The sequence below is a fragment of the Drosophila bipectinata genome, chromosome XL (genome assembly GCF_030179905.1).
Source record: "Drosophila bipectinata strain 14024-0381.07 chromosome XL, DbipHiC1v2, whole genome shotgun sequence".
NCBI classification, from domain to species: Eukaryota; Metazoa; Arthropoda; class Insecta; order Diptera; family Drosophilidae; genus Drosophila; species Drosophila bipectinata.
In genome coordinates, this window is record NC_091734.1 from 5,810,067 (window position 1) to 5,822,205 (window position 12,139).

At 40.9% G+C, this 12,139-nt stretch overlaps 1 long non-coding RNA gene and 2 other non-coding genes across 3 annotated transcripts in view; 2 read left to right on the forward strand and 1 right to left on the reverse strand.

Annotated features, from left to right (window-relative positions):
- The first annotated feature begins 1,294 nt into the window (after positions 1-1,294).
- Positions 1,295-12,139, forward strand: part of LOC138926237 (uncharacterized) — a 51,189-nt gene continuing 40,344 nt past the window's right edge. Inside the window, exon 1 of the long non-coding RNA XR_011442648.1 lies at positions 1,295-1,419. This is a non-coding gene — a long non-coding RNA (uncharacterized lncRNA). The remainder of the gene's footprint in view (positions 1,420-12,139) is intronic.
- TRNAG-GCC (transfer RNA glycine (anticodon GCC)) lies at positions 6,161-6,231 on the reverse strand. The gene has a single exon. It is a non-coding gene; the product is annotated as a tRNA-Gly (tRNA).
- TRNAV-AAC (transfer RNA valine (anticodon AAC)) lies at positions 6,366-6,438 on the forward strand. The gene has a single exon. It is a non-coding gene; the product is annotated as a tRNA-Val (tRNA).

Below are 12,139 nucleotides of genomic sequence, written 5' to 3' on the forward strand. Positions count from 1 at the left end.
TCGTATCGCATTTTACAGCAGGGTGCATGTTAAATGTGCGACACCATGTCGTATGAGTGATATCCGCAGTACATAAACTATGCAGTAAATAAGTTTATTATCGCAGCTCTTATTTCCGCTGCCTTGAATTCAATATTGGGAAAGTTCTACTTTATTTTTTTCTTCCATTTTACGTCCAAAAGGTCGGCATCGAGTAGCCAACTATATTTACATGCCCTTATTTTGTGTACAGGCCTTAAATACCTGGTACTTTTGAGTAGGGTATAGGGGTATGCCTAGTTTTGAGGCATAAGAGTATATAACAGGGAGAGGGGAACTATACTCATTACATCAAGAGTACCTTCAGAGCTTGTCTTAAGAGAGTTTATAGGTAATATGTCATATAAGAGTGGGTATCAGTTAGTCTGTAAGCTCTGCTCTCTTTCTTGTAATGTACACTTTCCGTAACTTGAGATGAAACGTAGCAGCAATTGCTGTTTTCCCTTCTAGTTTTTTTTTTTTGTTTTGTGCATTGTTGTAATTATTTTGCTGCTGCTACCGCTTCTAATTAATACAAATGGTTTGATACACAATAAAGATTTTTCAACTTGGCTCGTTACGCTGGTCGTTGCCATCGTCCTTGGTGTCCTCGTTGTCCTCGTTGAGGAAAAAAGTTTTCCCATTTCGGAAAGTTTTTATTTTGTGCTGCTTCGGCTTTTGCAGTTGCACTTTCTGCCTCCCCCACCCCATACACGCACTCTTTCCGCTCTTCGGGTCCGCCACTTCCGCCTACCTCGCCTCTTTTACGGCCTCTGCCTACGGTTACTACATATCTCTCTCTCTCTTCTTTTGTTTTTGGAGCTTTTGCTTTGCGTTTTGGCCGCAGCATCATTATCATTATCATCATCATCAGCATCATCATCATTTGGACGTCTGCCGTTCGGATTTTGTTTCAAGCAACGGTTTCTGTTACTCTTTCTGATTCCGTTGTCCTTGTGCTTCTGCTCTTCATTCGGCTACTGCGTCTTCATCAGCCTGCATTGTTTTTGTGTAATTTTGCAATAAACAGCAAAACAATTTAAAAAAAAAAAGAAAGCAACAAAAAACAAAATGGCGGGGAAAGAGGAAAGGCGAAAGCAGCAAAGAGAATGGCTGGCAGGAACGAGGACAAAGCAAAGGATGTAACGTTTTGCCAAGTGGAGCGACACTGAGCCAACCACATTGGCCCCCCTGCTCTGCCCTCCTCCTTCGTCACAGTTACTCAGTAGCAAGCCACCGTCAGAGCAGTGGAGCCACCTAGTGAACCCGTCTCCAGTAGCCATCCTGTGGCCCCTTCTTCTTGCGGCCTTCTTCTCCTCCTCCAAAAAATACGCTAAAAAACCTAGTTAAAAAGTTGTGCTTGCATTGTCCAGACACTTGGAGAAAAGTATACTTGATTTGGTAAGTAAAAAAATACTATTTCTTAGAGTTAACTTTTTCTGAAAACAAATAATTTAATTTGGATATTAGTTTTTGGTATTAAAAGCTTTAAAAAAATAATACTATTTTTAAAACAAAAGATACAAGCTTTGTGAGACAAAAATATCTTAAATCTAGTTTCATAAATTTATTAAAAAAAGGTTTAATATATTCCTATAATATTTGTGTCTATAAAAATTCAGATTTTTAAAATATTATATACTTACTATATAACTTACTATATATTACTATACTATATAACCAAAACTTTAACCTATTTTAGTATAATTCCTTAAAAATATGTATTTATTTCGAAGTGTAATAACTGCCCCCCTAATTTTTTTTGCTGGTCCGAACAAAGCTCCCCCCTTATTGCAGATGGGCCTGTGCACTTTTAACTGTTCATCCGCCATTTTTGCAACCGCCTCGCATCCCAGCTGCCGCAAGGGGTGAAAGGTCAAGGGGTACTACTTTCGGTTGCGTTTGTGGAAGGCAAATGTTATGCCTTCATTTAATATGTGAACTGGACTTGCGGTTGGTAGTGTGGTGGTGGTCCAAGGGAAGAGGACCCAGGACTGGGTTGCAGGACCTCCATGGTGGCATGGAGAAAGAAAACTGGGCCCAGTTAATTTGTTATTGTTAGCGATTGCCATGGCCCTTTGGGGTGGCCTGTCTAATTGAAATATATTTGAGAAAGTTTGCCTTCAATTTGCATTAAATTCTATTTAAATACATCTCGAACTCGTGTCGCCATTTTGGTCCCTCGTTGAAAACTTTATACAAAGTAGAGCAAACTTTCGTATTAACATGTTTGGAAATACGATACAGAAATAAAAAAAAAATAAAATATATATATATATAAACGATATAAATCCGATTGATGGCAAGGGCCACTCTAAGCCATAAGCCAGCTTAATGACCACTCATTACCGCTAATTGATTTCAATTAAATCACGCCCAAAAAGCTCAAGCTCTGGCTCGAAGGAAGTGCGACTGATGTGGCCGCAACAACTTAAACAACAATTACAAAAATAATCAGGAAACAGAGAGACCAGTAACCAGGGGGGGAGGAGGGTGTGGGGGGCACAGGAAATGTCTGGGGATAAAACAAGCAAAAGCAAACAAGGACCAAGGGTGGCCCCCAAAGGATCAAGGAGCCATGGGGTATGGATGGACTGGGATGTGATGTGATGCGATGCGAAGTGGTGCGGAGCGGAGCGTTGGGATATAATGTGTTGAGACGCCTTGAGTGTTGAGTGACCACGCACTTTAACAACACTGGGAAAAAGTTTTGAAACTTTATAAAAAAAAAATATTTGAAAAAGAGAAGCTATGTAGTTTGTGGTTTAAAACGAATCTCTATTGAAATTTAATGATTTTAAGGCTTTAGGCTCTTTCTTATAATTTATAACTATGGGATTTATAAAGTAGAACTGTCCTATACTATTAGAAAGAGCATATTATTATTAATATATTAAAATAGGGGGAAGCACCAGGTATCTATTGCCCCAAAAACTAGGCAATAGTTTTTTGGTTTTCTTTGAAAGAAAGTCTTCTCGGTTTTCCATTTAAGACCTTTTATATTCTGTTCCTTTTGAAGTATTTCTTAAGCTTCTAAGCCAAATATCCTTTTCTTTAAGTGCACTTAGACCACTCCAAAATATTACTAAAGGACTTCATGCCTTTAGCCTTCAAAAGGCCGTAAATTAGGGCATCTTTACATAACTTTAGCTGCTTAACTCAATAAAAACGCCAACACTTGAGCCGGCTTTTATTTTGATACAGATTCTGAATCCTGAATCCGTAGCCTGATTCTTATTCGGATGAGGACCCAGATCCTGGCTAACGAGCCATCCCACCACACCCCCTTTCAGTTGCCACAATTCTCGACCGTTTGCGACGCCAGAAGATTTTCGGATAAAGTTAATTACAACTCATTGGGTACTTTGATGGGGCCTTGGGGGGGACTACAAAAAATATACTAAAAAAAAAGCAGACAAAAAGTTGAGCTGCCGCGGAGAGTTCATCTTCAGGCGTCCACAGATGGTCCGGAGTTCGGGATGCTCTGGATGGAGCAATTAACAATGAAACTACACTTTCTAATTGGATGAAACGCTTTGCAAGTTCTTCGTTATCCTTTATCCTTGATGCCTTCCTTAATAGCCTGGCGCCTCGGCTATCCGGCAGTCTGGGGGGAAGTTGTTTTAGGCATTTGCGGGCGCATCATTAATTCATTCACATTCCAATGGCGAAACATCAGAATAATTGGGAACTCGAATGGCCATGGAATGGGTCCGGCAGGACTTTTGGCAGTGGGCTGTGGACTCCTTGATGAAAATCATATAATTGACTCTGAGGATGCAAACAACGGAAGCTGGTATACTCTTCAAGGTTCATTTGGAAGAAACGCATACACATTTTGGTCCATAATCATCCACTTCTTATAATATCTCACCTACCCCCTTCAAAAAGTGGGAAAATCGTGGGGAGTGATAGTTTGTCCCTTGCGATTGTCATATCTTGGCCAATACTTATCCGATTCTCAAACGGAGTGTCTTAAACGGTTTCTGGATCGATTCTCCATAAGTCTGCATCAAAACCTAGAAATAAAATTTCGGATCCCATTTTTCCAAATTTTTCTGATGGACCCGCTTCAAAAAGTGGGAAAATCGTGGGGATGGATATTTGGACCCTTGCGATGATCATATCTTGGCCGATACGCATCCGATTCTCAAGCGGAGTGTCTTAAACGGTTTCTGGATCGATTCTCCATAAGTCTGCATCAAAACCTAGAAATAAAATTTCGGATCCCATTTTTCCAAATTTTTCTGATGGACCCGCTTCAAAAAGTGGGAAAATCGTGGGGATGGATATTTGGACCCTTGCGATGATCATATCTTGGCCGATACGCATCCGATTCTCAAGCGGAGTGTCTTAAACGGTTTCTGGATCGATTCTCCATAAGTCTGCATCAAAACCTAGAAATAAAATTTCGGATCCCATTTTTCCAAATTTTTCTGATGGACCCCCTTCAAAAAGTGGGAAAATCGTGGGGATGGATATTTGGACCCTTGCGATGATCATATCTTGGCCGATACGCATCCGATTCTCAAGCGGAGTGTCTTAAACGGTTTCTGGATCGATTCTCCATAAATCTGCATCAAAACCTAGAAATAAAATTTCGGATCCCATTTTTCCAAATTTTTCTGATGGACCCGCTTCAAAAAGTGGGAAAATCGTGGGGAGTCATATTTTGACCTTTGCGATGATCATATCTTGGCCGATACGCATCCGATTCTCAAGCGGAGTGTCTTAAACGGTTTCTGGATCGATTCTCCATAAGTCTGCATCAAAACCTAGAAATAAAATTTCGGATCCCATTTTTCCAAATTTTTCTGATGGACCCCCTTCAAAAAGTGGGAAAATCGTGGGGAGTCATATTTTGACCTTTGCGATGGTCATATCTTGGCCAATACTTATCCGATTCTCAAACGGAGTGTTTTAAACGGTTTCTGGATCGATTCTCCATAAATCTGCATCAAAACCTAGAAATAAAATTTCGGATCCCATTTTTCCAAATTTTTCTAATGGACCCCCTTTAAAAAGTGGGAAAATCGTGGGGAGTCATATTTTGACCCTTGCGATGATCATATCTTGGCCGATACGCATCCGATTCTCAAGCGGAGTGTCTTAAACGGTTTCTGGATCGATTCTCCATAAGTCTGCATCAAAACCTAAAAATAAAATTTCGGATCCCATTTTTCCAAATTTTTCTGATGGACCCGCTTCAAAAAGTGGGAAAATCGTGGGGAGTCATATTTTGACCCTTGCGATGATCATATCTTGGCCGATACGCATCCGATTCTCAAGCGGAGTGTCTTAAACGGTTTCTGGATCGATTCTCCATAAGTCTGCATCAAAACCTAGAAATAAAATTTCGGATCCCATTTTTCCCAATTTTTCTGATGGACCCCCTTCAAAAAGTGGGAAAATCGTGGGGATGGATATTTGGACCCTTGCGATGATCATATCTTGGCCGATACGCATCCGATTCTTAAGAGGAGTGTCTTAAACGGTTTCTGGATCGATTCTCCATAAGTCTGCATCAAAACCTAGAAATAAAATTTCGGATCCCATTTTTCCAAATTTTTCTGATGGACCCCCTTCAAAAAGTGGGAAAATCGTGGGGATGGATATTTGGACCCTTGCGATGATCATATCTTGGCCGATACGCATCCGATTCTCAAGCGGAGTGTCTTAAACGGTTTCTGGATCGATTCTCCATAAGTCTGCATCAAAACCTAGAAATAAAATTTCGGATCCCATTTTTCCAAATTTTTCTGATGGACAAATGTTTGACGGGATTAACTTTTTCATCGCAAAAATGTTTGTACATTATTTCTTTTTATTGAATTATCTATCTTTCTTTCTTATCTTATCGAAAGAAATAAATTTAAATTAATCTATTCATACTATTTTTGGATCGATACATATCTATAGTTCGCCAAAAATAGATAATGAAGAAACGATTAAGTTCTTAAAAAACATAGATGTACATAGAAAAGCACAAAAGTAATATATTTTTTTTTAAATGCTATAATTAAATAGTAAATATGAAAGACATAAAAATAAAACAGAAAAAAAATACTTTAAACAAATTTAAGTAGTTTATTTTAACTCTTAAAACTTTTAAGAAAATAAGAAAAAGTACAAAAAATAGTTTTGCATCGGCCGGGAATCGAACCCGGGCCGCCCGCGTGGCAGGCGAGCATTCTACCACTGAACCACCGATGCTTGTTGGGGAGCAGCGCCCAATCAGCATGTATACGCACTGTTGCCTCCCCCTTTCCATTGGCTATACTCGTTTCAGCCTACCCCCTCCCTTGGGCCCCACTCTTGGCGCTAGCTGAGACGCTAGCGATCAAGTTGTTTCCGTGGTGTAGCGGTTATCACATCTGCCTAACACGCAGAAGGCCCCCGGTTCGATCCCGGGCGGAAACAGGTTTACTTTCTTTTTACTTTTCTTTTCTTATTTTATTTATTTTTCTTTTCTTTTGAAAAAGCCAAATCCACGAAAACAGCAATGTTTAATTAATCAAAGGGCTGAGGTTACTTTTTGTTTGCTTGTTAATTGAAAACAATTAAGTTTGTCTGTGCGGTTTCTTTAGTTGGTTTTTTTTATTTTGGGGACCCTTTAAAAAACGCACTTTGCTTTTGCCACATGCATCCTGCTGTTGCAGCATTTACTTTGATTTTATTTTATTTTTTTGTTCGTTTGGAAGTTTTCTTTTGGGTAGCACATGGCTTTGGCATGGGCAGACAAATTCCTTGGCATTTTTCGATATCCCCCGACCAGTGGGTGAGTGGATGGTTGTGGGTGGGTGGCGACAACAAACTCGGCAACAACAAATTAATACAAATAGCCTGCAGTGGTCTGGGCCATAGATTACACTTTTTTTTCCAGACAGATTCGCACTTGGCCAGCCTTTTATATATATATTTTTTTTTGTAGGGCAGCTGGACTGGTTATTCCCGGCTAGACGCCTTCAGTTCCCCGTCATCTGCAGCTATCATCGCCTGCCTGGGTTGCCTTGCCGCCTTTTTACCAGCCTCCTTAGAAAGTTTCGTCCTTTTTTTCCGCCCCACCCCTACCCTCCTGTCTCCTAGTCCTGAACTAATGCGCTTTAAGTATGCGGACAGTGGAGCTCTGCGTCTGCCGGAGTAGTAAATTATTTATTGGCATATTTGGCTTTTGAATCGAACACTTGCACATTCAAGGCGAAAAGTGAAAAAGTTTTAATAGAATTTCTTGTTTGATATCCTTGCTTTTTTTTTGTCTGCCCACTGCCCAAAATACTCAATTCAGAAACCGATCCCAATCATCTTGAATTCCCCAACACATTCGAGGCTTTGGTTACATTGTAGCCTGGACTTTGTCTATTTTGTTGGCTGGGTGTTTTGTTATTATCGTCCTTGAGGAGGTGTCCTTTTGGGCAAGAAATGGGGCAGTGATTGTTAACTTAAAAGGTGAGGGGTTATATTTTATTTGAAAAATATATAAAACAATATAGAACATTTCTTCCACTCCACAAACTTCTTAATCCTTTTGAAAATATTTTGTTTTATTTTTTTCCTTTTTTGATAATTCCAATTAATAACCCCTAATCCAATTACATAATTAGTAAAGCTAAACTGCAGAAAAGCCAATAAAATTTTGAGGGGAGTGCCTGTGTGTTGATAAAAACGAATGCAGTGGGCTTTCATGTTCGAATTATGTTTGTCAAACATTTGATTTGATTTGTACGAGTTCGTTGGTTACACAGTCGAATAGAGAGGGGGGTTGGGTGGGGCGTTAAAATTATTTTCATTGCAAAATTTACACATGCATAATTAATTAGTATCAAAAATTTAATACTCACACTTTGTATCTGCTTAAATATTTACACTTCGTGCCAAATTTGTATGCAAATCGCTTTCCTACAGACTGACAATAACGACCACCCACGCACCCCCGTATCCCTTCACCCACAAAGACACCCATACATCCACAAAATCACGCACACACACTCGAACATTGTCAGTCACACCGATACTGGCACCCATCTGTGCCCACACATACACTCCAACGCGAATGTCTGACAATTAAAAAAGGATACAGGAAAGGATATTTGATTAGGAGTTATGAATCTTTTAGGAATTGGTTAAAAAATTGAAAATTAAAATTAAAAAATAATAAATTTAAAAAAAGATTATTTACTATCTTAGATTGTTTAGCTTTTTGTTGTTTTATGAAAGTATTGCTTGGAATGTATGGTCTATTCTTGTTTTTAGATCATTATAATAGTTCAGTTTATATTAAGTCGGTGGTTATTTTGTTTATTTCAAACGTTTTCTTAAGAGAATAATGTATTTTTCATTTAAATCAAAAAGAAAGAGAAACCTTATACTGAAAACATTAATATAATTTTTAAGATTCTTTAGAAAAGTAAATTGTTTTTTAAGAAAAACTGCTTTTCAAACTAGAAATTCTTCCAAAAAGAACAGAGTTCTACTTTATATTAGAAAGTTTCTTTCTAAAATATGTATATAATTCTATGGCATTCTAAAAGGGTCTTAAGTCTATTTAAAATCTTTAATATTTAATTTAAAAAATGTTTCAATATTCATTCAAATGTAAATATTTTTAAAATCTAAAAGAAAGTATTACAACTCCTATTAACCCCTCCCCCATTGTGGTCCGCCAGTGTCGGGCAAACAGAATTGAAAACGGGTTGCCTGCCGCTGGCGTTCCTGTCGCTCCCGTCGTCGTCCTGGCTGGTATCCTGCCCCAAAGGGGAAGGAATTTGGTGGGGAGACTGGGTTAAGGGAAGGGTGGTAGTATGGGCGATTGGACGGCTATGGCTATGGCTATGGACCTGATGGCGGGTCGGCTGGGACGGAGTGGACGATTGGGCGGACGACTGGAAGGTTGGTAGCTGCTGGCGTTGATTGTTGTTTTTGAAAACCCTTTTGGTGTTTGCATTTAACGAACAGGGCCACAACGACACAGCAACAAAAACAGCAATAGAGCCAATATAACGTGGCCAACGTCAGGGATGGGAGTCTGGGCCAGAGAGTCCTAACCGGTCTGCCAGGATACTCAAACGGGATGATGGGTTTGGTATGCCATGTGGTGGGGCGGAAGTGGTATGGTGTGGAATGGGGTGAATGGAAGGCGTACTGTGAAGCTAATAAAAGGCTCGTTACAATGAAAACAAATCAAATCGCTGGCCAAGCCATCATCCATCCAGACAACCAAAGTAAATCCAAACGAGAATGAAACAGGACTAACGAATGTGCCGCCTCCATTGCTGCTGCCGTTGCTGCCACCAAACAGGAAGTACTTTGAATTTCCGGTGTCATTCGTAGAGAGACCCTTTCCCTTACACTAGAGTACTATATCGTACATATACATTACTTGCCGAAAATCCTTCTAAATGGTCCTGTAATTGATTACAGCAGGATGGGAGGAGTGGTGTAGGTCCGTAGGGGGTCAGGATCTCGGTTCTCGGGATGCCCACTTTCAAATGCCATTAAAATGTATTTACAAACGCAAATTGATAGTGATTTTGGGTTTTTGGTGGGGTGGATCCTGTGGGTCCTTTCTGGTTCCTGGTTTAGCTTGTGGCCAGCAGGATGCGTTGTCCTCTGACCGTTTCAGGGGGAGGGGGGGTCTAACTGTCGCGGTCAAAGTGTTGATGTTGCAGCTTAGCCATCGATTTGTCAGGACACGCGGCCAATACCTGTGTTATCTAGCCCCGTGGCATTGGCAACAAAAAAAAAAAATAGGATAAGCCTGGAATAAAGCTGTCAACGCGTGTGTGTGTTCATCTAATTGTTGGCCATTGTCCTAGGAATCCTTGGAGTTTATGGCCTGTGGATTTGTGAATTTGTGGAATGAAACCGCAATCAGTGGAGAGAGCGACAGCAATGACAAGTTTAACTGCAATTACTTTCAAATGAACTTCACTTGAAATGCAATTTCAGGCATGTGTCTAATGTATGCAAACAATTCATTCAGATGGCAGGGAAGGAGAGGGAGCACAAGGACACACACAGAAGGATATACAGGACAATGCTAAATCAATATGCAAAAGAAGGCAAATGCCTGACGAGCCAACTCCGTAAACAAGGAGCGTGACAAAGTGATAAAGTGTCGACACAGTGGCTAAGAAAACAAGGACACCAAGGATGTGGGAAGGATATGGGTATGGGTGTTGGGGAACTAGGACCCATGGCAAAGTGAGCAATAAACATACGCGATTAAATTCATTATGAACACTTGAACAGAACACAATGCGAATGCGAAATGACAACCTGATTGCAAGATTCAAGTTTAGAGTTCGAGGTTGAGTTGGAGTTTGGAGTGTGAGGATATGCCCCGCAGGATAAATACATTTCTATCAGAGTCGATGGTGTCCTAGTAGTCAGTCCCACATCAATTTGACATTGTTTTGCTTCTGGTCTGGATTGGATTGGATTGGAAATGATGATGATGATGTCCTCGCTGGGGACACGTTCGTGAATTGTGCGCCTTTGGCGGTTGTTGCTTTTTCTAATTGTATTGAAAAGTGTGAGATGTGTTTGCCTTTCTAATTGCATTGCCTTGAAGACTTTCTCCAATTCTTCCGATGTCTAATTGGTCCAATCAGCAGCCGGAGAGCAGTGCCCCTCCGAAAATTAACCATTTGCATAATGTGTCGTCCTGGCGAGGAGCTCGAGAGCGAGGTGGCGTGGCGGAAGGATAATTGCTGTCACAAACAGGGGATCGACCATAAACCATGCCCCGTCCCAACTGTGCGAATTTCCACCACATTTCGCCATTTCGTCCGCTTGTCCGCTAACCATTGTCCGTTGTCCGTTGTCAGCTCATGCCCGTTGGTTTTAGTCAATTTTGGTTTGTCGTCTGCAGGCTCCGAGGTTTTCCAGCTGCGGAAGTTCTAGCCCTACAACCTGTTGGCCAAAATCCACTTTGTAAATGGCCTAAATATGTATGTGTTGTATTCTGATTTTTTTTTAAACCAGTATCCCTGCTGCAAGGATCCGATAAGCTAATGAAAAAGTCCTCTTCATAAATAACTCGCATGCGTGGAATGTCTGTTACAATTGGAGCACGGAGTGCGAGTAGTTTTTTAGGGTTTATAGCAACAGGAAGCCGTTTACTCACTGGGCCAACAAACTGCAGTCTAGGACGCAGTCTTGTCAAGTTTTTTTTACTTCCTTTCGCCGGCACCCTTATGTCCTTCTTGCAGGTCCTTCCCAGTAAGTGCCTGGGTGGTTGTTTCATGTCCTAGTCTAGTGGTCTAGTGTTCTAGAAGGAGGTGTTGCTCGTGTCGTTATCATTAATTTGCAGGCTGCTTTTTGCAATAATTTACAAGATATTTCTTCGGCGCGTTCATGCCTGAGTCGTAGGTCCTGTAAGTCCTTACACACTTCTGTCTTTTTGCGACTTTCTTGACTGGCTAGCGTTTCTTTGGGGTTGAAGTTGTCAGGAAGACAAATTTTCGGGCAAAAAGCGACCCACATTTTTGAGAGGGTTACTGCAAGGACACGTCTATAAGGACACGTTTAGTGTCCTGGCAATTAACTGGCAAATACGATCAGGTGGGAAATTTATTCGTAAATCTGAATCCAAATCGGATTTCCAGACGATGAGACTGCAGCTGCAAGAGTTCCCCAGGAGTAAGGGCCAAACAATTATGGCACCTGACGTCCTCAGATAGCAGGACCTGGCAGGACTGGCAGACAACTGGACTAAAGGACAATTGAGGACATTCTGGAGTGTGCTTTTCGTATTACTTATCGACGCTGGTACGATGCCGTGCATTGATTATTGTTGCCTTTTAGCAGTTTTAACTAAAACGCAAACGGCATGGCCAAAATGGCCAAATGGCCAGCTGCCAGCTACCCGAATCTGGCTCAGTCAGGATTCAGCCAGGACACTATGCTCCTCTACCCCATCTATTTGTTTGCATACATTGATTGAATTTGTTCACGCCATTAAATTTGCAAATTGCTATCGGAAATTTTGCATAAACTGCAGTGTAAGATTTTACCTCAAAATATGCACGAGTCCGGCAACGTCCTTAATGCTTATGGAGTAGTCCAGTGTCCAGTGTGCAGTGTCCAGTCCAACCAAGGACAAGGCCAGGGCCAGACACAC